At 45.6% G+C, this 27,816-nt stretch overlaps 1 protein-coding gene across 4 annotated transcripts in view; it reads left to right on the top strand.

Annotated features, from left to right (window-relative positions):
• Positions 1–40: 40 nt before the first annotated feature.
• Positions 41–27,816, top strand: part of MGAT5 (alpha-1,6-mannosylglycoprotein 6-beta-N-acetylglucosaminyltransferase) — a 386,067-nt gene continuing 358,291 nt past the window's right edge. For all 4 annotated transcript variants that reach the window (XM_081579245.1, XM_081579247.1, XM_081579244.1 and 1 more), the window contains exon 1: positions 41–421. The gene's annotated coding sequence lies outside the window, so the exon portion shown is untranslated. The remainder of the gene's footprint in view (positions 422–27,816) is intronic.

Here is a 27,816-nt window from a genome sequence, read left to right as displayed (position 1 = left end):
AGGGCGGGGAGTTTGCCGAACGTCCCTGGCCGGAATCCCTGCCTTAGAGAGCTGCGAGCTCAGAAGCTAGAGGGAAGTTGGAGGGGTCCGTAAGGGAGGGTAGGAAGAAATTGCAGACAGACCCCGGCGACCTCGTCGGCTGAGCCCTGGAGGAACGTCTCTGCAGTGTCCAGGCCGACTGTGGACGCGCCGCGCGCGGCCCCGCCAGGGCTGAGAGTTTGCAGACTGTCCCTGCCGCGGCCCGCTCAGCGGCGGCCCTGCGGCTCCCGCGGCTGCCGCGGCGGCCCCGGGCGCGATCCAGCCCAGGTAGCCGCGCCGCAGGCTCTGGGCGCCGCGACCCCGTGCCCCGCCGCGCCTTGGGCTCCCCCGGGGACAGCGGCTGGCAGGCACTCCCGGCTGCTGCTACTGCTCAAACAAGGAGGTGAGGGCCAGTGGGTCGGGGCGATCGCGTCGAAGCTCTCCATCTCCGCTGAGAGATGAACGCAGAAGGGACCGCGGAGGGCGCGGGGAGCTGGGCGCGGGGGTGGGGGAAGAGTCTGCACTGTGGGTTGCGCGGATGGGGTCTTCCGCCCTTCGCTACCCCGCTGCCTGCCTGAGTGCCCTGGCCGGGTTGAGAGACCCGGGAGTGCGGCCGGGGATACGCCTTGAGGCGCCCACCTGCCCGGGGCAACCGCTTCCCAGGGGATACTGCAGGGCTCCATGGCCCTTGGGAAATGGGGGTTGTGGGCTTTTCAAGGGACTGTCCGGAGGGGGCTTTGGTTGCGCGGACTGGAGGCGAGCGGCCAGGGATGGTAGACGGGCGCTCGGACCGCGGAGGAGCCTGGTGGGGTCACGCTGAGGGTGTGGGCCGGGCTGGGGTCCCCGGGACCTGGGAGCGCAGGGCGGGCTCAGCCACCGGCCGCTGGGGAGTAAAAGAAGGAAGGCTGGCTCCTGGCCCCTGGGAAAGAGAGATGTGGCGGGCGGGTGCTCTGGTTCAGGGGACAAGGGAAGCCCGGAGGTGCCCCCCACCCTTAAGGGACCTTCGCGGGCCCCGGATCCCGCCCGCGCGCTCCGGAGGCTGCCTGGCCGGAGAGGCTGCGGGGAGCGCAGAGCCCACACCCGCTCACACAATCCCCGAGAGCATGCTCAGTGCGGCCTTGGGAACTTCCTGCCTAGTCGCGAGCCGCCCAGGCCCCCTCCCGGCCCCCTCTCGGCCCGCGGCTGCCAAACTTGGGGGCGCGGCGCGCGCCAGTGGCCCTTTCGCCTGCCCCCGGTCCCTGCCTCGTCTTTGCCCGGCTCCCGGCGTTGCTCCCATCGGTCGCCCCTGCGGCTGAGAACGGGGGCATGAATGTTGCCCCCAGCTTCCCGAGGCCAGGTCCGAGGCCGGGTGGCCAGAGGCATGGCGGTGAGGCCGCCTGATGTAAGGACCTGCTCGGGATGCGCTCGCCGCGCGCGCGGACCAGGTGCGGTGAGCAGACTGGATGGAAGGGGGTGTGTGAGCCTGGGGACGTTCGCGCGCACACACTTGCTGTCACACACAAAGCCGTGGTTTCGTAGCTGCCGCGCGGAAGAGAAAAGAGGTGGCGCTTGCATTGTCCGGCGGCGTTTGGAGCGCCGACAGGGTGCCGGGCACTTACGGGCTGAGGTAACCTGGCGATGCAGAGGGTTTTCAGAGATGCCCGTGTCGAGGTCTGGGGCTCGGTACTCCTGTGGCTGACTGCCAGGCCCGGCCCAGGGCGGACGCCTCCGTCTGCACCCGGCCCTGACGGCCCAGTTAGGAACGGCAGGGCACTTTGGGGGCGGTGAAGTTGGGGAGGGGAAGGCTGAGGTTTGTGCGGGGTTCCCCAGGGAATGACAGTACTGCACCTGTAAACAACTCGGATCCGAGTGTTAGAGGTGGAATCTCATTCTAAAGAGGGGCGGGTGGGAAGCCGGTGTGCCCCGCCTCCGTTCATTGTCAGGACCTGAGCGACTCTGTGGGTTTTTATTCCGAGAGACACCCCCCTACCTCCCCCCTCCACCCCGCCCCCCAGTTTAGCTACCTACATTCTGATCCTTAACTCGGATCAGAAGTTCTTCGGTTTTGATTGGAGAAAATCACCAAACTGTTTTTCACGGACGGGTAAATCATCACAGGTCTTTCCTAATAAATGAACTTTTATTCCTCCCTGCCTCCCCCCAACTGCCTCCCCCCCCCCCAGCACAAATTCTTTTTGCTCTTATTGTTCAGGGCTGAGATAGGAAACCCTCAAATTTGGTTAGCTCTGTTAAGATTAGAGCAAAGCTCCGCTTTCTAGAAGACTTTTTAGTTTCTCCAGTTACCAACTCGAAATCCATGTAGTCAGCTTGAAGTGGAGAGACCCCGAGAAAAGAGGTGATGGCAGTGGCAGAAGAGGGTGACCTTTTGCCTCTTTTAGGGACGGTGGGGGGAAAGGGAAGAAGGACGCTGCTCTGCTGGACCCCTGACTGGCAGACCTGGGTTTCTGGATGGAGGTTTGGTCTTTACTTTTTTTTCATCCCCTCCTTGGTTCCAGCCCACATTCTCGAGTCTGGGATACTTGTGATTGGAGTCGCTGGGAAAGGAGTCTACTGTACGAGTTTGGGACTTTGCAGGGTTCGCGCTTACACAAGCCGCTGCAGGTTGGTTTGAAGGCGCCTGCAGTGGCAGGCAGGAGGGCTGGGTGGATCTGCTCAGATCTGCCAGTGGCATCTGTGTTCCAGCAGCTCAAATCTCTGAATTGCCTCAGCTGTGTGCATCTCAAGTGCTTTGTGTTTGGGAGTATGAATATAGTACTCATTTATATATATTCACACATCTGTACATGTGTTTTTATAAAGAAGCATGTACACATGTATGTGCATATGCAATGTTCTCTAGTAGCATCTTGGGGCTGGAAGGGACCTTAGGAGATCACAGGAATTCAAATTTGCTCCCTTCCTGTTCCGTTTTCTCAGTTTAAACACAACCAACCAGCCTTTGCCCAGTTGGCCTCCAAAAGCATTGCAGCGCCAGAATCCCCAGTGATCCTAGCCCAGTGAATGCCTTTGATTCCTCTGCTGTGAAGTGAGCCTCCTAATACTCAATGTGGCATTAAGTCATTGCAGAGACTTTAATGCTCTAAGTCATTGCAGAGTCACTCTCAGGTTGATTTTGGCAGGGGACAGACAGTCACCACTGTCCCCTGCAGAGCTATCTGGAAACTTGCCGCGAGCATTCATCAGTAAGACCTTGTTTGGGAAGTTCTTGTCCTTTTGCAGTCTGGTCCTCCAGGCAGGTAGTTGCTCTGCTCCTTCCCTAGAGGCCTAAAGAGCAGAGAAGATTCATTCTTTTCTCCTCCTTGTGTGTCTTGGCCTCCTAGCTGTAGGAGGGTGGAGTGGCTGTTGAGGGTGGCGTTCTGCACTGATGTTACCACAGGAGGTCTTGGAAAAGTTGGTGCTGTGGGGGCCATGATCTCTGGGGGTTTGTTGGGGGGGAAGTCAAATTTTGGGGAAGAGTTTTGGTGTCAGGTGAACTGTTAACAGTTTTGGCTGAAGGAAGATGCGTGTCTTTCAGAATCTGGGTACTTTAAGAAAGAGAGAGGTAATACCTTTATATTTGGGAGAGAGTACCAGGTGGGTGACAGTTGAGAGACTTATGTGAGAAATAAATTTGGTACTCGCCAGGGCACGTTTTACTAGGCTACCTTTAAAGTTCATAATTGCTTTGAAGTATAGAGTCACTGTTAATAGCTGGAAGATGGTTAAACTTAAAAAAATTTTTTTTCTTTAAATCAGAGTATGGTTGATTTACAATGTTATATCAATTTCTGCTGTATAGCAAAATGACTCAGTCATACACACATATACATTCTTTTCTATATTCTTTTCCATTATGGTTTATTCCAGGATATTGAATAGATGGCTAAACTTGAAGATTTCTGTTTGAAATTGAGTTAAGGTCTCCCCAACTCCATCTTCTTAAAGCTGCCAGTCTAAGCCATGCCCCAGAACAGTCAACACGAAAAGTTTGAGCATAGCTGTGACCTCAGTGCCAGCTGCAGGTTTTCACTGTTTGTTAGGCAGCCACTTTGAACCGGGTTTGGTGGGTGCTGGTGCTGGGTATGAAGACGTCCTCCTTCAAAATTATCTTCTCACTTTTAATGCATCTGACCTTCTCTTTCCCTGTGTTAAGGCAAACTAATAGCCCTTGGAGAGTTGCCAAGATGGGTCCCAGGAGCCTTAGTACTGTAACAATGTCCTCAGCTGGAAGAGTTGGGACTTGATCTGTTTGCCCACTTTCTTTCTTTATGTGTGTGTGCTCAGTCGTGTTGGACTCTCCAACCCCATGGACTGTAGCCCACCATGTTCCTCTATCCATGGGATTTCCTAGGTAAGAATACTGGAGTGGGTTGCCACTTCCTCCTCATTTTTTTCTTTTTTTTTCATTACCATAGTTAAGTCTATCTTTCCCTGACTTTATCATATCTGAAAGGCTGTACGTGTGCATGAGAAAGGTCATAGGAAGCTTTTTTTCTTCAGAATCCCACAGTTCTCTGGTGTGAACACCTAGCCTTCTGGAAAGAGGACAGGGGCCTTTCTGTCAAGGCCTTTGTCCAGCCTCAAAAATCTGGACAGGCAAGGGGGTTAAGCTGTTGTGGCTGGGCTTGTGGGGGCAGTTCTCCCTTTAAACGGGCACCCCCACTGCCATGCCTGTGTTAATGCTTGCTGGACCTTGGCCCCAGCTGGGGCAGCAACCTAGGATGGCCAAGGAGTATTGATCCCACCTTGTTGCCTATAAACTCAGGAGCCAGATGTACCCAAATACTTCCTTACGTGCAAGAGTTAAGTACTCTTGTTTGCAACTGATTTACTTTGTTTAAAAATGTCATCACTTCAAGGTTATCCGTAGAAGAATAACAGCCTCACTAATCTTGCATCCCTCTCTCATGGGGAAGGGAGGGATTGCGGGTAGGTGCTGGTCCTTGAAGTAAGGTGTACTGTCCAGCGACTCCTGCCTAAGCCCCGCCCACTGACCCAGGCCTAAGCCTTGCCTACCCAGTCCTGCTTAAGCTACACTCACTAGTGCTGCATTCTCAGCCCAGCCCGCTAAGTCCTAGTGTGCTGGTAAGGTGCTTTTTTTTTTTTTTAAATAATATCCCACATGGAACAGTCTTCCAGTATAATAGTTTTGGATCTCTTTCATGTCTCTGTCCACCCATGAGAATGTGTTCTGTTGGTGATCAGCAAAGATTGTATAGTTCAGTTCAGTCGCTCAGTCGTATCTGACTCTTTGCAACCCCATGGACTGCAGCACGCCAGGCCTCCCTGTCCATCGCCAGCTCCCGGAGTTTACTCAAACTCATGTCCATCGAGTTGGTGATGCCATCCAACCATTTCATCCTCTGTCATCCCCTTCTCCTCCTTCCCTCAATCTTTCCCAGCATCAGGGTCTTTTCAAATGAGTCAGGTCTTCGGATCAGGTGGCCAAAGTATTGGAGTTTCAGCTTCAGCATCAGTCCTTCCAATGAATATTCAGGACTGACTTCCTTTAGGATGGACTGGTTGGATCTCCTTGCATTCCAATGGACTCTGAAGAGTCTTCTCCAACACCACAGTTCAAAAGCATCAATTCTTTGGCACTCAGCTTTCTTTAATAGTCCAACTCTCACATCCATACATGACTACTGGAAAAACCATAGCTTTTTTTTTTTTTTTTAATAAATTTATTTATTTTAGTTGGGGGCTAATTACTTTACAATATTGTAGTAGTTTTTGCCATACATTGACATGAATCAGCCATGGGTTTACATGTGTTTCCCTTCCTGGACCCCGCTCCCACCTCCCTCCCCATCCCATCCCTCTGGGTCAAAAACCATAGCTTTGACTAGGCAGACCTTTGTTGGCAAAGTAATGTCTCTGCTTTTTAATATGCTGTCTAGGTTGGTCATAACTTTTCTTCCAAGAGGTAAGCGTCTTTTAATTTCATGGCTGCAGTCACCATCTTCAGTGATTGTATACCTGGGTGGAAAAATGTCCAGAACAGGTGGGTGAGAAACTTGGAGAGATGTAGATGAAAAATGCATCTTCTATACCTGACGTGGGAGAAGGAAATGGCAACCCACTCCAGTACTCTTGCCTGGAAACTCCTGTGGACGGAGGAGCCTGGTAGGCTGCAGTCCACAGGGTCGCTAAGGGTCGGACATGACTGAGTGACTTCACTTTCACACATTGGAGAAGGAACTGGCAACCCACTCTAGTGGTCTTGCCTGGAAAATCCCGGGGATGGGGGAGCCTGGTGAGCCACCGTCTATGGGGTCACACAGAGTCGGACACGACTGAAGCGACTTAGCAGTATCAGCAGCATACCTGACGTGATTGCAAAGGCTTCATTTGTATGTCGTTTACTCCTGGCTACAACACTGAGATGGAGACTATTGTTATTCCCAGTTTATACAGTGGGAAGACTGAGGCATTTGGGAGGTTATGAAAGCTGGCCAAGGTCATGCAAGCAGCTGACTGAGGATTTGAACCTGGGTGGTCTAGATCCAGGGTCCACTTTAGCTTAGTTTTAGGCTAGCAAGCTCACCTTGTACTGGCCAGCTCCTTTCCAACAAGGCCAAGAAGAGTCTTAGTCACTTGGGTTGGAAGGGACCTCAAGGAGATCCCCTGGGACCCCTTCTCTTTCTAGCTGCAGTTCTGGAGGTGTAGAGGAGCAAAAGGACCTGCTCAAAGTCTCCCTGCTTGATGGCAGTGGCAAAGCTGGACCTTGGTCCCTTAGGAACAGTGATAACAACTGATAGCATATGTGTGCCTGCTTTGTTTATAGTCATGACCCAGGAAGAGAATGTGATGGTCATTTGACATCTGTCCCTCCCACTGCCAGCACCCTGTGTGCTCACATCCAATCTCACCCTGCAGTCTGGTGGGGAGCAGGTACATGTGGCCCTCTCTTTTGCCCATACCCAAATAGAAGAATCTAAGCAACTTATGTGCCTTTATATGAGGTGTTCCCTTGCTTATGTCACCTTTTAAGTTTCACATCTTAGGGATGTAGTCTGGGAAGGCTTTTACATTTCATTCTTAAATATTCATTCTCTGTCTCTGGGTCTCTGTCTGTGTGTCTTAGGGCTCCTGGCTGTGTTTTTTTTTTGTTGTTGTTGTTTTGGCTGTGCTGGGTCTTTGTGGCATGTGGGATCTTAGTACCTCGACCAGGGATTAAACACTTGTCTCCTGCGTTGGAAGGCGGATTCTTAACCACTGGACCACCAGGAAGTCCCCTGCTTGGTGTTGATTTCCACCCTTTTGGGGCATGGGGTGAGCCAGGGGTAATCTGGCAGAGGAGTCAGGGCTATGCCCCAGCATTTCCAATGAAAGGCCTGTAAGGATGTTCCCCCAGTGTCTCTGGGATCTTAGATAGAGCTGAAGTCCCACAAAATATTCCTCTGACCACTGAGATTTTCATATTTTGTGGAATTTTTCCATCAGGTGTACCATCAAGCGCTGTTTCTCTTCATTTTATTCCTTACATTTGATTGGCCTCCCCTTAGGCACGTCATTGTTCTCACCTGTTCTTGATTCTGAACTTTTGTGGTTAATAAATAGTCCCTAGCTGTTCATGGGGTTTAAAGTCTAGGCCTGGGCAGGGCCCACACAGAAGAGTTAAGTTCAGTTCAAAGAAATACGCAAATGAAGAACACATTAATTCAGCCCATGCAACCGCTTTGGGCTTTAGTTTTTACGTTAGAGACTAAGTGGGGATTGAACAGGCTCCAACGTTCTGTTCAGTCCTCAAATTGCGTATAATCCTACACATGTGGCAAAGGAGGTGTAGAATAAAGAAATAAAATAGCGGTATTGAACAAAAAGAGATCGAGGAGAAGCTCAAGTTGTTTTTGCTTTTGCTGGCAGACTTTTTAGTAGACAATTGAATTGCCTACCTAAGAAGAACTAGACCTCTACCATCACTGTCTTTTGGGATATATGTTTTTGTATGTTTAGAAATAAAAGGCTGTGTCCTTCTCAGCCTAGAAATAACCTGCTTCCCCTAGTGAAGCTATTTTTCCCATCTTGGGAAATTGAGATTCAAAGAGCAGAAGATGACCAGACTCCTGGAGTTCTCTGGTTCCCCGGCACAGCACCCTTGAGACCCGGCACAGCACCCTCAAGAAAGTGGCTAAGTGTTTATACTGCCACAAGCTGGGCCAAAGTCTGTTTACGTACCTTCATTATTGCTTCCCTGTGAAATAACTATGTTGAAGAAATTGAGACTTTGATAACAATCTCCTTGAAGCTGCTTTTTTGTTTTTTCTCCCTTTGGCCATCTGTTATTTTCAACTTTAATTTTTTCATTTACTAGTATTTATTCTAATAAGTTTCCCTGGTAGCTCAGCTGGTAAAGAATCCATCTGCAGTGCAGAAGACCCCAGTTCGACTCCTGGGTTGGGAAGATCCCCTGGAGAAGGGATAGGCTACATACCCTAGTATTCTTGCCTGGATAATCTTCAAGGACAAAGGAGCCTGGTGGGCTACAGTCCATGGGGTTGCAAAGAACCGGAGACAACTGAGCAACTAAACACATTGCAATGAGAAATTTTCTCAATGACCAGTTCTTTCTTTTACGCATCTTGTTTAGGAAAGCACTGTCTATACCTCTTGCTAAGTACAATCTTTCTGTTTTCCTTCTTTTTTTCCCTTAGTACTGGTGTTTGCTATACTTCTGTCACCCCATCTCCTAGAATTTTTCAGAGCCACCATGATTAGAGACAGCTCTCAGGGGGGATTTGGAGGGGAAAGGGCGCTTTTCTCCATCTCCCTCCCCAGTAATGTTCATCATATGAGGAGTTGTTGTTGTGTAGTCTCTAAGTCATGTCCAACTCTTTTGCAACCCCATGGACTGAGGAATTCTCGGTCTTAATTGAGATCTTTGCAAGCATAGCTTCCAGCCCCTCTGTCCATCAGAATGACCTACCTTCCTTAACAAAATTCTCAGCTCCAGTGGCTAAGAATGGTCAGTTTCTCCCTCCTCCCCTTCTATCATGTCTAACTGCTGTGCTTGCTAGATTTAAAGGCAACATTAAGTTGGGCCTCCCTGGTGGCTCAGATGGTAAAAAAATCTGCTTGCAGTGCAGGAGACCCTAGTTCAATCCCTGAGTTGGGAAGATCCCCTGGAAAAGGAAACCACAAACCACTCCAGTATTCCTGCCTGGGAAATCCCATGGACAGAGGAGCCTGGTGGGCTACAGTCCACAGGGTCGCAAAGAGTCAGACATAACTGAGGGACTAACACTTTCATGTGGGTAGTTTTTCATTGTACTAGATAAGTACAGGCCAAAGTAATTTTCTTGGGCAAATATTATCAACTTTCTTCTGTATGTTTACCATTCCTTATTTCCTATTCTGATGGGAGCTCCAGAAAGGGAGAGCTTTTCCCTCTGGGTTGGTGAAAAAATTGCAACTGGCCCCAAGGGTTTCTAAGCAAGGAGCCAAGCTCTATAGGCATGACTGGAAGCCCCATTGCCTCGCAAAGGGCCTGACCCCAGAGTCATGTGATCAGCTGGGCGGCACAGGTAAGCTGCTGCTCAGGCAGGGCAGGTCTCTGTGCAGTTAGCCCAGCTGTCCTCGGGCAGGTCAGCTCACTGCTCTGTGACTCTGGTTTCTCATCTGTTACTTGAGGCATCTTTTAGTTTCTCCTGCATCTGTGGGATTGTACTAGTCTGACTTCTTGGCTGAGCCCAGCATACTCAGGGTATTCTTAAGTGTGTTCCTTTTTTTTTTTTTTCGCCCGTGCCAGCACATGAGGATCTTGGTTCCTTAACTGGGGATTGAACCCTTGCTCTCTGCAATGGAAGCAGGAAGTCTTAATCACTGGACTGCCAGGGAAGTTCCAAGTGTGTCTCTGATTTTGAGTTCCTCTTTGGCTGTGGCTTGGAGTTCTGTTTTTTTAAATCCATCAGTGGGCTTTGGGTGTACACATTTTTCTCCCTCTCTGTAAGCATTATTTGTGGGCTCATGAAGTCTCATAAATTGTGACTTTGTGTGTGTGTTCATGTCCACACACCACTAGGGCTTGTTACCTTATTGTCATATTATCTACAAACAGAAATGAAAGTGATCAGAGTTGGAACTGCATCTCTGAAATAGCCCTCAGTTAAATGAAACCTTTAGAAAGTTTCTGTGGAAGGATTTTTAAAATATGGTTTTTCGCCTAGTACATGCTTGTCAGTTATAACCAGGGATCTTTGGAGATAGTGTGGATAAATAATGATTTTATTGTACTTCCTTGTAGACTGCAATAACGTGTTTTCCCTGATAATGAGTTGCTTATTCTGTCATACTGCCTTTTCTTTAATTGCCGTGATAACCAGAATCAGATGCAGCTTTCCTTTTTGATGCCATGCCTGGTTAGTGTTCTCTGGATTCCATAGTTTCTTCCTCCTGGTTCAGGGGCTCAGAGAGACTTTCGTATTTCCTCATTGTCAGCCTCTCTATGAAGATGACAAGGTTACATCATCTTTCTGTTACTGTTGTAACAAATAACCACAGACTTGGTGGCTTAAAGCAACATAAACTATTGATTTATTATCCTGTGGGTCAGAGGTCAACATGGGTCTCACCGGTTAAAACCAAGATGTACACTCCTTCTGGAAGCTGTAGGGGAGAATCCTTTTCCTTGCCTCATTTAGCTTCTAGCGGCCACTCACATTCACAGGCTTGTGCCTCGTTCCTACAGCATCAAAACCAGCAGTGTTGTGCTGACTCCTTGTCTCTCTGCCATCAGACTGGGACTACAGCTTGGAGAGATTCCTTGACTTTAAGGATCTATATGATTAGATTGGGCCCACCCAGATAATCCCGGATAATCTCATTTCAAGGTCCTTAACTTCATCACACCTCTCCTGTTAGGTAGCATATTCACAGGCTCCAGGGATTAGCATGTGAACACCCTTGGGGCCATATTCTTCCTGCCACAATTCCCAAAACTCTTTGTAAAGAAATGACTTTTTAGTTATTATATAAAGGAACTGTTCTTTTCTGTTAAGAAACTTGACTTCCCAGGAAATTTGCCTATTTCCTTGTTCCTCTTCTTTTTGAATATACTTAGCTAGCCACAAACACACAGTGGCTAAGGTTTGAGTTCTTAGATAACCAGACACTGACCTATGTTCTGTGTTCCAGCTCATGTTATGTTAGTAGTTGCTGTGATGAGGAAACTGAGGTGCAAAGGAGACTTGCCCAGGGTCAGGTAGCCAAAAGCGGCAGTCAGTTCAGTTCAGTCGCTCAGTCGTGTCCGACTCTTTGCGACCCCGTGAACCGCAGCATGCCAGGCCTCCCTGTCCATCACCAACTCCCAAAGTCCACCCAAACCCATGTCCATTGAGTCCGTGATGCCACCCAACCATCTTATCCTCTGTCGTCCCCTTCTCCTCCTGCCCTGAATCTTTCCCAGCATCAGGGTCTTTTCAAATGAGTCAGGTCTTCGCATCTGGTGGCAAAAGTATTGGAGTTTCAGCTTCAACATCAGTCCTTCCAATGTACACCCAGGACTGATCTCCTTTAGAATGGACTGGTTGGATCTCCTTGCTTTCCAAGGGATTTTCAAGAGTCATCTCCAATACCACAGTTCAAAAGCATCTGTTCTTCAGTGCTCAGCTTTCTTTATAGCTGACAGGACTGGGAAAGGTCAGTTTTCATTGCAATCCCAAAGAAAGGCAATGCCAAAGAATGCTCAAACTACCACACAATTGCATTCATCTCACATGCTAGTAAAGTGATGCTTAAAATTCTCCAAGCCAGGCTTCAGCAATGCGTGAACCGTGAACTTCCAGATGTTCAAGCTGGTTTTAGAAAAGGCAGAGGAACCAGAGATCAAATTGCCAACATCCACTGGATCATCGAAAAAGCAAGAGAGTTCCAGAAAAACATCTATTTCTACTTTATTGACTATGCCAAAGCCTTTGACTGTGTGGAGCACAATAAACTGTGGGAAATTCTGAAAGAGATGGGAATACCAGACCACCTGACCTGCCTCTTGAGAAACCTGTATGCAGGTCAGGAAGCAACGGTTAGAACTGGACATGGAACAACAGACTGGTTCCAAATAGGAAAAGGAGTACGTCAGAGTGGCAGAGCCAGGATGCAAAAGTGGATCTCATTGATTCCAAAGCCTGTGTTCTTTTCACTCTGCCTTCCTGCCTTAGGAGTGATAGTGGAAAACCAGAATGAGAAATGGTAGTGGGAAAACTTAAAATAATGTAAAAATCTCTCTGTTTCTGCCAAGATTGTGACAAACAGTAATAATGTCTGCAGCAGAGTGATTGCTCTAATGGCCTCGATTAATGGCCTCCTTCTTTGTGTCCACACTCTTTGCCTTGTAACTTACTAGTCCCTGTCCCTCTCCCCTACTACTGGCCTCATGACGACTTTGGCTCCTGGGATGTTAGCTGATGCCACATAAACAGAGTTTAAGAGCCTATGCATTTTTGATTGCCTTTTGCACAGCTAGGCATGCTCACTCAGATCCCTGCCACCCCCACGAAAGTGTGTCCAGGCTAATCTCAGGGAGGGACTGAGAGATGCAGGGGAATGAGCCAAATTGTTTCAGCTGGGGCCTTTCTGGACTAGCTGGCTCCCAAGTGAACGACCAGCTGCTCGAAGTCTCCTGAGCTTATCTTGCCAAGATTAGTTAAGCCTGTGCTAGGTCATCGGCACCAGCTAGCTGATGTGTAGAGTTGCAGAAAGCATTGATGATTAGTTTAAGCCACAGAGTTCTGGGAAAGTGTGTTATGCAGCTGTTGCTAACTGATACACAGTTCATATCGGATGTTTGCAGAGCATAAGAAGTGATTTTAATGTCCTTTTGAAGACCATTTTGTACTACTTGTAACTAATTCATATTCTTTTTTCAAAATTTTAATACATTTAAAAAATATTTTTAAGATTATATGTTAGGCTCAAGAACTTGCCCATTATTTCTACCCTTTTTCTTTGCTTTTTTGGGGGGAGGGGGGAATATGAAAGTCTTTAAACTCTTATCAGTTTCAGTCAGAAGCAGACTTAGGTATTCTTTTCAGATTCTTTTTATTGTTTCTAATATGGTGGCTTTTGACCCTCAACCTACAGTAAGAAATACATATTTACTAAAAGCTCACATATACAGATGTCTATGTTGTTCAGTTGCTAAGTAGTGTCTGACTCTTTGCGACCCCATGAACTGGAGCATACCAGGCTTCCCTGTCCTTCACTAGCTCCCAGAGTTTGCTCAGACTCACGTCCATTGAGTCAGTGATGTCATCCAACATCTCATCCTCTGCCACCCCCTTCTTCTACTGCCTTCAGTCTTCCCCAGCATTGGGGTCTTTTACAATTAGTTGGCTCTTCACATCACATGGCCAAAGTACTGGAGCTTCAGCTTCAGCATCAGTCCTTCCAATGAATATTCAGGACTGATTTCCTTTAGGATTGATTGGTTTGATCTCCTTGCATGCCAAGGGACTCTCAAGAATCTTCTTCAGCACTACAGTTTGAAATGTGTAGTAGCAAGAAAAGTTTCACGAGACAGTACCCACCCTCTGTCCTCTGATATATTCTACTATATTTCATTTGTTTAAAAAATGCTGGTCAGGAGTCAGCACCGTGGCCTGCAGCCCATTTTGTAAATAAGGTCTGGTTGGAACACAGCCACTCCCCTGTGTTCATGGTTTGTTTATGGCTGCTTTCAAGCTGCAATGACAGAGTCAAGCAGTTGTAACAGAGGTTATCTGGCCTGCAAAGCCTAAGGTATTACACTTCGGCTCTTGAAGACAAAGTTTTCTGACCCCTGTACTGAATTGGTTTCATAACCCATGGCTGACTTGTGATCCTCCATTTTGAAGACACACTGTTTAAGGGACCATTAGCTCTCCCTGTAATGCATCTGGAAGTTACACTAAACAAATCCAGCAGATATGAAAACTAACCCTTTTCCTGTGTCACACACATGCTCTCTGGTTTATTCACTTAGATTCAACAATTAAGTTTTTACTATTAATATTTAACGTTATACCTGATTGACTTATATAGGAAACTTTTAAAGGGTTTTGAAAATGTTTCATTATAAGCATGCTCCCCCTCTTTCTAATTTAAATGAGGCTTTCTTGTGGAAAGTAGCTGGAATTAAAATGGACACAAATTCTATTCAAGTGCTAGTTATTTATTCATTAGATTCCAGCAGTGCCTCTTTTTGTGATATAATGAAGTCCATTAGCAGAAGAGGTTGGAAAACAGTCATCTTGGGTTCTTTCAAAACACCTTTGTGGCACCTAGTCCTTATTGTCACATTTCTGAATTAGTATTATTTTTGAGCATAATAAAATTTAGAGACATCAAATCATGGACTGATGGAATTGGAAAGACTTTGGAAATACATATATATATTTTTACTGAGACGTTTGTTGTTCAGTTGCTCAGTCATGTCCAACTCTTTGCCACCCCATGGACTGTAGCACACCAGGCATCCCTGTCCATCACCATCTCCCGGAACTTGCTCAAACTCATGTCCATTGAGTCAGTGATGCCATCCAACCATCTAATCCTCTGCTATCCCCTTTTCCTCCTGCCTTCAATCTTTCCCAGCATCAGGGTCTTTTGCAATGAGTCAGTTCTTTGCATCAGTTGGCCGAAGTATTGGAACTTCAACTTTAGCATCAGTCCTTCCAATGAATATTCAGGACTGATTTCTTTTAGGATTGACTGGTTTGATCTCCTTGCAGTCTAAGGGACTTTCAAGAGTCTTCTCCAACACCACAGTTCAAAAGCATCAATTCTTCAACGCTCAACTCTCACATCCATTCATGATTACTGGAAGAACCATAGTTTTGATTATGTGGACCTTTGCTGGCAAAGTAATGTCTCTGCTTTTTAATATGCTATCTAGGTTGGTCATAGCTTTTCTTTCAAGGAGCAAGTTGGTACAGCTCCAAGTCTAAACCACACCCCTGTTCTCAGATAACTCATGAATATTTCTCCCACCCTTTCCAAATCCTTTTACCTCCACTTTCCTATATATTTGATGTCTCTGGCCAAATTGAGCTAAGTTGACTTCTGAACTAGGTTCCCACTTCTCCATTTTTTGGCTATTGAAGCAGCAATGACTTTATTATTGGCTGTGCAAATCTGATCAAAAAAAAGAACCTAGGCTGAGACAAGGGGCCTCTGCCTAGGTTAGGACCCCAGCCCAGGTCTGGTTGACCAGTTTGGTTACAAGGTGATCTTGGATGACAAAACCCATTAGTTACCTGAACCTAGAGACTTAGCTTACACATAAGGAGTATTTTGCATGTTTCAAATAAATGTTGACTTTTCCAGTCCATGAAGAAAGATTGTGGTTTGTTTTACTGGGAAATTTACCATGAGGTGTTTGCCATTTTGGAAAGTCACGTGGCATCACCACATCACCTGTGTTAGTCAACACTAGTGGCTCACCTGGTTTTTGACACAAGCATCTAACAACTTCTTAAGCCTTCTAGATTGGATTTGTCCAACTAATTGCATATTGAAATACAGGTTTAGTTTTTTATAAATTATTTTCCTTTTAGTCTCATTTATACTACTGTTAAAACAGTAAATACATATGTTTGAAAATGTGTTCAGGAAGTTTATCTAAGAATTGATTTCAGGAAGTAAAGAGGTGGAAGTTTGCTGTAAGCCTTGAGCTTTGGGGCTTATAGAGTTTATAACACAGCACCAGGCCAAGTGATCTGGAAAGTAATTCCCCTCTACCCATGAGTCAGCTGAATTGAATAACTTTGTTTCTCCACTTTTGAAATAATTTATTTTTAGTTGGAAGGTAATTGCTTCATAATGTTGTGTTGGTTTCTGCCATACAACAACGTGTTAAATAACCCTTAACACATAGCTGACAGAGAAAAAAAGAATAGGAATGTTGGCTCTACCCTGCTCCTTCCAAGAGACTCTCCTTGGTGTAGATCCTCCCCTTCCCTCCCTGGTAGGTGGTTGAGGCTGCTGCTGGGTTTAGGTTCTAATGTGGATCTCAGTTATTCTGGAAGAGCCTGAAAAGTGAAAGTGAAGTCACTCAGTCGTGTCCGACTCTTTGTGACCCCATGGACAATAGCCTATCAGGCTCTTCCATCCATGGGATTTTCTAGGCAAGAATACTGGAGTGGGTTGCCATTTCCTTCTCCAGGAAGAGCCTGAAGAGTAGGGGATGAAATGAGATTATCGCCTGAGTTTTCATGTGGACTACTACAGACATCTTTGCAAGAGATTCAAGGGGATCAGTGAGCTTGCATGGAAAAATATTACACCTTGATTTTCACAAACTTTTGACCAAAATTGAGCAATCCCTTAACTTCAGGATATTGGTCATGACCCACAGTAATATTAGCATTGTTTGCAACTTTGTCACCAATAGAAATTCAATATTTTCATATCATATTTTAGGTATCTAACAGATAACCTTGAAATGTCATGCTCATTATGACTTAGAAATTACAGTGGTTATTACATGCTGCTAGATAGTGTTAGTTAATGTATTAACAAAGAAGCAAATGTGTTATTATGTTACAATTTTAAAAGTTTCCTCTGATTCTATGTATTTTATGCATTTCAAGCATTTGGAGGAGTACCACCTCATCAGTCTGTGTAGGTCTGGGTGGTACAGAAATTGTGTAGTAGAACTGGGGAGTCCTCGAGACACTACAACCCTGCACTCTGCCTTGTCTCTTGCTTTCACTGGGGAGGTGACCACCTCCTGACTCAGCCTTTCCCCAGGACAGCCAGGTATGGGTGTGTAGGCCACGTGGACTTATCTCCAGTTGGCTTTTTCTTCCTAGACCTGGTCAAAGAACGGCTCTTGGTTTGCCTTTGGCACATTCTCTTATCAGACACAAGGAGGCAAGATTGTCAGAACAGTCTTCGGGAAAGGCTTGTATTGATCAGTACAAGATACAAGATGCATTTAAAGCTAAATGTATCAATCGTCTGAATCTGGAACAGAAGTGTGATTTCTGGTTGAGCTTTTCAAGTGGAGAAAATCCACAGACATCCCGCAGGAAAATTCCCTGTGTGCAGCCTAACTTCTGTTTTCCTCTTTGTGTGCTTCAGAGTTTAGAATCACAGGACTCTAAGAAGTAGCCCATTGCTCAAGAAATAGATCATGCAATTGGCTGCCTGGGTGTCTTCCTAATTTGTGGGGCAAGGACCATTTCCCAGCAAGTAGGGTTTGGGGTGGAGGTAGACAGCTTCATAAGGGGTGCCCTTTGTCCTGGGTGCTACCTTGCTGCCCAGTGAGTCCACCCTAGAGGGTGCTGTGCCCCAGCTGTAACTGGATTTCTGGGAGTGGTCTAAGTCTTTCTCTGTTACTAGAAACTTCTGTGGGGAGGAACTGTCTTGGCCTCAGAATAGCCTGCTGTTGCTCCTCGATGTCCTCCAGACGCAGTTACTGCTGTGCCGCTATGTACATCTTTTTTGTCGCACAGCTTCTATATTTAGAGCCTGAAAATGCTGAAAATTTCCTTTCTCGTTCTTTAGAAGTTGAGCACAAGAGGGATCTTTACGCATCCAATACTAATAATACCTTGGGCAACTGTATTACATACTAATGGGAACTGCATTTTTTCATTCTGTGTTTCAGAAAATATGATTTAAGATTGGAATCGAATAGTTTCAAATGTCGCGCCTTCACGAAGGCATGTTACAGCTGGGGCACAGCACCCTCTAGGGCAGACTCGCTGAGTGGCAAGGTAGCACCCAGGACAAAGGGCACCCCTTATGAAGTTGTCTGCCTTCACCCCAAACCCTACTTGCTGGGAAATGGTCCTTCCCCCACAAATTAGGAAAACACCTGGGCAGCCAATTAATTGTGTGACCTATTTCTTGGGCAATGGACTACTTCTTTGGGTTTAGGTGTTGATCATATTTCTCATTGAGTCAAAACCACTACCTTGAAGTAAGATCAGTCCCATTACAAGACATTGTTCCTGCTCATGTGAACACAGGTGTCTTTAACAAGCTGTCAGTGAAGTGATAGCATTTCTTTCTCTCTCTTTATAAAAAGAGAACAACACATGCTTCCTGAACTGATGATGCTATTACAGATGCAAGTGTGAGATTGTGGGTACTTTTGGCTTAATTATTAAAATGAGATACCTCGGATCCTTTTATTGAGAAACTATCCTATCATTGGATTGGTAAGGCCAGTGTTTTTTGGCTTGAGAAAGCAAGAAATTCACCATGCTCATTGGCTGAGGGATGCGGCTTTCACTCAGGTAAAAGGATCTTTTATCCCTCCCCTGTTCCTGTTTTGAGCCACAAGCGCTTGGCTTGCTTTTCACAGAGGTTTGGTTTGGGGATAATTTTGATCTTAATCCTACCTTTGTGGAGAGAGTAAATAAAGTCCTGAAGATCTAGAGAACAGGAGTTAAAATGTCCATAAGTGATTTACCTCCTGGTCAGAGATGGCAGAATTAATTGTGTAGCTGCTGGACACAGATGTCATTTCCATTTTATAGATCTTATCACAATGAAAAATGGAAAATGCAGGTCCTGTCTTCAAACTGACAATCTGAAGGTGAAGATCTCACAGAGTAACGCCTTTTCCAGAAGGTGGATCTCTTGAGCATGTAACTAGTGTTTTGAAGGAATACTGGGCCCTCCTGGGAACCAAGCCTTGAGGACACTGTCTAATTTCATGCTCACGACAGCCTTGTAAATTAGAATCTTTTGTTTTCATTGAACAAATGTGAAACCGAAGTATGGGAAAGTTAAATGTCCTGTCTCGAGTGATTCACGTAACTATAAGGTGATCATATAATTTATCATCCAAACCTGAGCAGTCTTTTTGTTTTTTGTTAATTACTTATTTGGCTGCACTGGGTCTTAGTTGCTGCACTTAAGATCTTTGATCTTCGTTTCGGCAGGAGTATCTTTCGTTGAGGCATTCGAACTCTTTGTTGCAGCATGTGGAATCTAATTCCCTGGTCAGGGATCTAACCAGGGCCCCCTGCATTGGGAGGACAGAGTCTTAGCCACTGGACCACCAGGGAAGTCCTGAAACATGAACATTCTTGAGAGTGAAAGGGGTGCTATTAAATTAATGATGAAGCTAGGATAACAGCCATAAACGGGGACATGTGGCCCCCTTACTAATATAGAAGGTACAGATTGGGGTTTAATTCAGGGCCTATTTTAGAGCCTGTCTGCTCACCTGTATTTCATTAGATGCGTTAAATTGGGCTGCTACAAATAAATTGTTAAGGCACATATTGAATAAACTTCTGAAGGTGAGTTCTGCACTGGTTAGAGAGCCAAAGAGAAATTCCTCTTAGGCTAGATTAAAGTTCCCTTTGGCAAGAAAAAGGTCTACTAGAGATCTTCTTTCATATAAAAAGGTAAAAGGGGTTTTGTTGGAAAGGCAGATGGTTTTTCTCTTCTGGAAAAATGGTTTTCCCTTTTGTTGTTGTTGAAAAAAATGGATCTGCTGTAGCGTTTCCAAGAAAGATAGAGAAAGACTCATAAAATTCCATATGTAGGGCAAACATCTTCATAGCCAGTGGTTGTTGCCATAAAGGGTAATATAATGAATTCTCCATGGTAAGGTGTGTAGGTCATTTACTACCCTTGTTTTTAGCACTCTGTCTGTGACTGTTATTAACAAGGCAGATCTGTGTGGTATAATCATTACCATGAGATTTTAAGATAAAAGTCCTCACATTTGAATATATTGCACTCCCAGGATTCGATACCCTGGCTTGTGACGAGCCTCTGTGAACCTCAGACATGCATGTGTGAATACACCTAGAAGAAGTGCAGGCACAAAAGCAGGTAAATCTCAAGGTACTTAAAACTGATAGTACAGCCTGACCACGGAAAGTAATAAAGAACATTACACAGCACTCCAGGATTTATTTTTTTCTCTGTGTCTCATTCTCTTGCTACCTTCCAGGCAAGTTGAGGTGTGAAAGCGAAAGTTTCCTAACAGAACACTTCTGTAAATCCCATGGCCTCTAAAAACATCTGCTGGATTGCCGCTCATCATCAAGTCAGCAATGCCAGAGAATGGCATGCCATTCAAAGGCCACTGCTGGGAACCAGGGCAGGCTGGCCTGGTGGGGAAGAGTTATGTGTCTGGCTAGAAATACGGGATCTGGCTTTCAAATGAGAGCTGTTCTTTGGCCTTCATTCTACACCCAGGTCCCTGAGGGATGTGCCTTCTGAAACATGGAGCATCCAAAAGAGACTGACTCTCAGAGCAGGCAAAATGAAACTTTCTAGTGATGGAGGAGAAGCCTTCCCTCAGCTATTGGGAGCAGGAGAGGAACTGGGGGACTCGAGGAACTGAGGGACTTGAGGAACTGGTGGACTCATCTGCTTGTGATTTGTTTGAGCAGCTGCATGAAGACCGCAATCCTTGGTGGTTTTTTTTTTTTTGAAGGGCCAGATTTCTCCTTGGAAATAAGAGAACCATGGGTCACAAGACAGAAAAAGAAAACAGTCTTGGACGAGAGGCGTGAGGGGAAGCAAGGGGATAAAAGAGGTGGCCGCAGCCTTTCTAACGTGGGTAATGAGAACCCGTGGAGGATGCAGGGCAGCTGTGCTGTCTCGGGTAACCAGAGTCTTCTTGGAACAGGACAGGGGACTGGGAAGTCAGGAGATCTGGGGGCTGGTGCTTCCCTCCCACCAGTTCACTTTCTTCTGCAAAAGTGGGCAAGTTGGGTCAGAGGTTACACACATGACTTCCAGCTCTCAGTCTTTGATGCTGAACCATCTTTGCAGGGCTAACCAGAGTGGCCCAGTGAACCTCTATGTCAGGCATAGGGGCACAAATGCATCACCTGGCCCTACATCTAGGGTGGGGCCCTGTCATAAGTTCTCCTGTTGGCCCATCAGGAAGAACAACTAACTCTTAGGAAGCTTTTGTTATATGCCAGGCAGGGTTATAGTTACTTTCCATTGATCTACATCTGTATTAGCTCTTTTAATCCTCCCAACAACCCTATGAATTAGGCAGACTGCTCTAGTTTTTGAGACACTGAGAAATGAAGCAATTTGTCCCAGGTTTCACAGCTAACCATTGGTGGAGTCAGGATTTGAACCTGGTGGGCCTGGCTCTAGAGCTCACACTGTGCAGCTGCTGTGTGTGTGTGTGGTGGTGGGGTGTGGTGGTGGTTGTCACATATTGTTTCCATTGCTGGACTGTCAGCTGCCTGAGGGCAGCAACTTCTTCTGTCCTGTTAACTGTTCTAGGCCTAGTGCCTGGCTGAACATAGGCTCTTGAGGCATTTTTGTTAGATGGATGGATAGATGGATGGTTGGATGGTTGGATGGATGGATAGATAAATGGATGGTTGAATGGATGATGGATGGTTAGATGGATGGATGGATGGATGGTTGGATGGATGGATGGTTGGATAGATGTATAAATAGTTGGTCAGATGGCTGCCTGGCTAGAAGATGGGATGGATGGATGGATGGATGGACGAGATAAACAAGGTCTTCAGGGAGTTTAAGGAGGAAAACAGACTCATAAACACCCAATGCCAGTCATGATCAGGCAGGAAGGGTGCTTATTCCAATCTGGGTTATCAGAGATACCTTCCTTCAGGGGCTGATGCCTGAACTGAGCCTTGAAAGATGAGCAGAATTTGGGAGAATCTGGTGGGAGAGGCATGCCAAGCAGAGGAGTCATGTGATCTAACTGTAGCATTGCCCCAGGTAACTATGCTTGGAACAGAGACGGTCAGGTAGGGGCTGATGGAGATGGGGTGAGGTCAGGAGAAGCCTTCCTGGGGAAGGTGTTTGGGCTTGCTCCTGAGAACAGTGGAGACAGAACTCTCAAAAGGGTTTACACAGAGGAGTGACATGGGCAGCTATGGATTTCAGATGGGGGTGTTCTGGCTACAGTGTAAAGAGAGGAAGGAACAAGAACAAGATTGGGCAGGGGAGAAGCTACAGTGGTGGTCCCAGCAAGAGATCTTGGGATGCCGGTGTGGGTGTGTGGGCAGAGGTGGCTAGAGGGAGAGGAGGGGAAGGTCACATTTAACTTTGGGTGTGTTGAGTTCAAGGGTCCTGGGCTGCTGACGTGCCATACACATGCTCCTGCTGCTTAGTCGCTTCAGTCGTGTCCAACTCTGTGTGACCCCATAGACGGCAGCCCACCAGGCTCCTCTGCCCATGGGATTCTCCAGGCAAGAATACTGGAGTGGGTTGCCATTTCCTTCTCCAGTGCATGAAAGGGAAAAGTGGAAGTGAAGTCACTCAGTCGTGTCCGACTCTTAGCGACCCCATGGACTGAAGCCTACCAGGCTCCTCTGTCCATGGGATTTTCCAGGCAAGAGTACTGGAGTAGGGTGCCATTGCCTGGGTGAGTGCAAACTAGCTGAGCTGGACGAGAAGATGGGGGTTTGGGCAGTGCCTGCATCAGGTGCTGGTTAAAGCCAGAAAAGTGGATGACATCTTCCCCCAAACAGTGTTACCTTGAAAGAGCCAATCCCTGGAAGCTGAGCCCAAAAGAAGCCCCAGAGCAAAGGCCAGCGAGGCCTGGTCCTGCTGGAACAGAGCAGGGCGGTGCAGGTTTTATTGAACTGATCACCGAGGTGATAGCATTTTTTGAGCCCTTGCAGTGTGCCTGGCACATGGACGTGCACTGGGGGTACTTTCACTCAACTATTCTTTATGAAGCCCCTATGAGGTCAGTGTTATACTGATCCTCATTTTACAAAAGAGAAAAGGGAGGAACAAAGCGTTAGTCGCAACTACCCAAGGTCACATGCCTCGGAGGACCAGACCGCCCTGATGACATGAGGGACCTCCCTAGTTTTTTGTATGTGTTTTGTCAGTATGGAAATCTCTGCAGACCTTTGCAAATCCTGAAGCAGAGCTTGAGAAGAGGAGAGTGTTGGAACTGTCTTGAGGGCAAGAGGAGGTAAGGTCAAGCTTTGTTTTCTGAAAGAAGGAACCAGCTCAGAAGGAAATTTTGAAGATAGAGGCAGGAGTCACCCTGGGGACTCAGGACCCATGTGTCAGACGGTGGATGGCAAACACAGAGGAGGAGGAGGAGCTGGCTGGAGGGAAGAAAGCAGGAAGGTCAAAGCTGTTGTCAGAATTGAAGGGGAATCCTAGGGTTCCTTCCATAGGAAATATCCAGAAAAGGTGGGGCTTCCCCTGTGGCTCAGTGGTAAAAAATCCACCTGCTGATGCAGGAGACCTGGGTTTGATCCCTGGGTCAGGAAGATCCCCTGAAGGAGGGCATGGCAACCCACTGTAGTATTTTTACCTGAAGAATCCCATGGACAGAAGAGCCTGGTGGGCTACAATCCATGGGGTTGCAAAGAGTGGGACCCGACTGAAGTGACCGAGCACGCATGCATCCAGAGAAGGTACATCCGCAGAGACAGAAAGCAGGTTATTGGTTGCCAGGAGCTGGGTGAGGGGTAGAATGGGGCGAACTGCTGAATGGGTCCAGGATTTCTTTCTTGGGAGACAGAAATGTTTTGGAACTGGACAGAGGTGCTGGTTGCACAGTATTGTGTATGTATTAAATGTCACCGAGTTGAAATTTTTTCATGGTTAATTCAAAGTTATGTAAATTTTACCTCAATTAAAAAAAATTGGAAGGGGGCAAGTGGGAAGGATGCAAAGTGGGTCACATCCGGTGACCAGGATTCTCTGGCCCCTGCTTGCTCCCTGTTATGTAACAGCTTTATTGTCAGCATCTCCCAACAGCTGATGGCAATTTGTTTACTAGAAAGTAAGAGAGGGCTGTGAGAGTCCATCCTGTCTAGTACAGGAACAGCACCCGGCACATGGTGGTGCTCGGTAGATGTTGGAACGAATGAAAGAATGGTGGCCTGAATGGATGGGGTGGAAGGTCAGACGGGCTCCTGAATGTAGAATGCGAAAGGGGCTGCTGGTTTGGAAACTTTGGCTGAGGATAACTGGAAATGGAGCTGAGGATAAAAGCCTGGGTTCCTGATGGTAAAAGGTGGCCTGCAGGAGATGAGGGTGTGAAGGCACCTGGAACAAATGCTTTTCCTGGTAGTGCTGAGTGCAGAGGAGCAGGCAGCCTATGAGGTTGAGTTTGCTGCTACAAGGGGCGGGGTGATTACAATGGAAAGACCAGGATTTAGGGGAAGAGAGGGCATTGGTGGTGATAGTTCAGGGAGGTAAGGGATTCTGGAGGGGTCAGCTCTGGACATGGAGAAAATGGAAGCAAATGATCCCTGAACTCTGAGGCATGAAGAGCAGGTCATCAGTATTGGGAGTGGAGACCTGGACAGCTGACCCGAACTAGAGGTCAGGGTGTGGCTCAGGTGGAGTGAAGGTGACAGCCATTGAAGGCCTCCAAGTGGTCACAATATTGCTGGGGCAGTCATTTCCCAAATTTGGTACTCAGGATAACCCATTAGGATATGGGAAGAAAAGATGAAAACTTTAACTTGTATTTTTTTTTAATTTATTTATTTTAATTGGAGGCTAATTACTTTAAAATATTGCAGTGGTTTTTGCCATACATTGACATGAATCAGCCATGGGTGTACATGTGTTCCCCATCCTGAACCCCCCTCCCACCTCCCTCCCCATCCCATCCCTCAGGGTCATCCCAGTGCACCAGCCCCGAGCACCCTGTCTCATGCATCGAACCTGGACTGGCGATCTGTTTCACGTATGATAATATACATGTTTCAGTGCTATTCTTTCAAATCATCCCACCATTGCCTTCTCCCACAGAGTCCAAAAGACTGTTCTATACATCTGTGTCTCTTTTGCTGTCTTGCATATAGGGTCATCGTTACCATCTTTCTAAATTCCAAATATATGCGTTAGTATACTGTATTGGTGTTTTTCTTTCTGACTTACTTCACTCTGTATAATAGGCTCCAGTTGCATCCACCTCATAAGAATTGATTGAAATGTATTCTTTTTAATGGCTGAGTAATATTCCATTGTGTATATGTACCACAGTTTTCTTATCCATTCGTCTTCTGATGGACATCTAGGTTGCTTCCATGTCCTGGCTATTATAAACAGTGCTGCGATGAACATTGGGGTACACGTGTCTCTTTCAGTTCTGGTTTCCTCGATGTGTATACCCAGCAGTGGGATTGCTGGGTCATATGGCAGTTCTATTTCCAGTTTTTTAAGGAATCTCCACACTGTCCTGCATAGTGGCTGTACTAGTTTGCATTCCCACCAACAGTGTAAGAGGGTTCCCTTTTCTCCACACCCTCTCCAGCATTTATCGTTTGTAGACTTTTTGATAGCAGCCATTCTGACTGGCGTGAGATGGTACCTCATTGTGGTTTTGATTTGCATTTCTCTGATAATGAATGATGTTGAGCATCTTTTCATGTGTTTGTTAGCCATCTGTATGTCTTCTTTGGAGAAATGTCTGTTTAGTTCTTTGGCCCATTTTTTGATTGGGCCATTTATTTTTCTAGAATTGAGCTGCAGGAGCTGCTTGTATATTTTTGAGATTAATTCTTTGTCCGTTGCTTCGTTTGCTATTATTTTCTCCCATTTTGAAGGCTGTCTTTTCACCTTGCTTATAGTTTCCTTCATTGTGCAAAAGCTTTTAATTTTGATTAGGTCCCATTTGTTTATTTTTGCTTTTATTTCCATTATTCTGGGAGATGGGTCATAAAGGATCCTGCTGTGATTTATGTCAGAGAGTGTTTTGCCTATGTTTTCCTCAGGAGTTTTATAGTTTCTGGTCTTACATTTAGATCTTTAATCCATTTTGAGTTTATTTTTGTGTATGGTGTTAGAAAGTGTTCTAGTTTCATTCTTTTTCAAGTTTTCCCAGTACCAGTTTTCCCAGTACCACTTGTTAAAGAGATTGTCTTTTCTCTATTGTATATTCTTGCCTCCTTTGTCAAAGATAAGGTGTCCATAGGTGCGTGGATTTATCTCTGGGCTTTCTATTTTGTTCCATTGATCTATGTTTCTGTCTTCGTGCCAGTACCATACTGTCTTGATGACTGTAGCTTTGTAGTATAGCCTGAAGTCAGGCAGGTTGATTCCTCCAGTTCCATTCTTCTTTCTCAAGATTGCTTTGGCTATTTGAGGTTTTTTGTATTTCCATACAAATTGTGAGATTATTTTTCTAGTTCTGTGAAAAATACCATTGGTAGCTTGATAGGGATTGCCTTGAATCTATAGATTGCTTTGGGTAGTATACTCATTTTCACTATACTGATTCTTCCAATCCATGAACATGGTATATTTCTCCATCTATTTGTGTCATCTTTGATTTCTTTCATCAGTGTTTTATAGTTTTCTATATATAGGTCTTTTGTTTCTTTAGGTAGATTTATTCCTAAGTATTTTATTCTTTTCATTGCAATGGTGAATGGAATTGTTTCCTTAATTTCTCTTTCTGTTTTCTCATTGTTAGTGTATAGGAATGCAAGGGATTTCTGTATGTTAATTTTATATCCTGCAGCTTTACTATATTCAGTGATTAGTTCTAGTAGTTTTCTGGTGGAGTCTTTAGGGTTTTCTATGTAGAGGATCATGTCATCTGCAAACAGTGAGAGTTTTACTTCTTCTTTTCCAATCTGGATTCCTTTTATTTCTTTTTCCTCTCTGATTGCTGTGGCTAAAACTTCTAAAACTATGTTGAACAGTAGTGGTGAGAGTGGGCACCCTTGTCTTGTTCCTGACTTTAGGGGAAATGCTTTCAATTTTTCACCATTGAGGATAATGTTTGCTGTGGGTTTGTCATATATAGCTTTTATTATGTTGAGGTATGTTCCTTCTATTCCTGCTTTCTGGAGGGTTTTTATCATAAGTGGATGTTGAATTTTGTCAAAGGCTTTCTCTGCATCTATTGAAATAATCATATGGTTTTTATCTTTCAATTTGTTAATGTGGTGTATTACATTGATTGATTTACAGATATTAAAGAATCCTTGCATCCCTGGGATAAAGCCCACTTGATCATGATGTATGATCTTTTTAATATGATGTTGGATTCTGTTTGCTAAGATTTTGTTAAGGGTTTTTGCATCTATGCTCATCAGTAGTATTGACCTGTAGTTTTCTTTTTCTTGTGGCATCTTTGGTTTTGGTATTAGGGTGATGGTGGCTTCATAGAATGAGTCTGGAAGTTTACCTTCCTCTGCAATTTTCTGGAAGAGTTTGAGTAGGATAGGTGTTAGTTCTTCTCTGAATTTTTGGTAGAATTCAGCTGTGAAGCTGTCTAGTCCTGGGCTTTTGTTTGCTGGAAGATTTCTGGTTACGGCTTTGATTTCCATGCTTGTGACGGGTCTGTTAAGATTTTCTATTTCTTCCTGGTTGTTCAGTTTTGGAAAGTTATAGTTTTCTAAGAATTTGTCCATTTCTTCCAAGTTGTCCATTTTATTGGCATATAGTTGCTGATAGTAGTCTCTTATGATCCTTTGTATTTCTGTGCTGTCTGTTGTGATTTCTAATTTTGTTGATTTGACTCTTCTCCCTTTGTTTCTTGATGAATCTGGCTAATGGTTTGTCTATTTTATTTATCTTCTCAAAGAACCAGCTTTTAGCTTTGTTGATTTTTGCCATGGTCTCTTTTGTTTCTTTTGCATTTATTTCTGCCCTAATTTTTATTAATTTCTTTCCTTCTACTAACTCTGGGGTTCTTCATTTCTTCCTTTTCTAGTTGCTTTAGGTGTAGAGTTAGGTTATTTATTTGACTTTTTTCTTGTTTCTTGAAGTAAGCCTGTATTGCTGTGAACCTTCCCCTTAGCACTGCTTTTACAGTGTCCCATAGGTTTTGGGTTGTTGTGTTTTCATTTTCATTCATTTCTATGCATATTTTGATTTCCTTTTTTGATTTCTTCTGTGATTTGTTGGTTATTCAGAAGCGTGTTGTTTAGCCTC

Source organism: Giraffa tippelskirchi, chromosome 3 (genome assembly GCF_054371585.1).
Source record: "Giraffa tippelskirchi isolate mGirTip1 chromosome 3, T2T-mGirTip1v1.2.pri, whole genome shotgun sequence".
NCBI lineage: Eukaryota > Metazoa > Chordata > Mammalia > Artiodactyla > Giraffidae > Giraffa > Giraffa tippelskirchi.
Note: the sequence above shows the minus strand (reverse complement) of the source record. Positions and strands in the feature narration are given on the sequence as shown.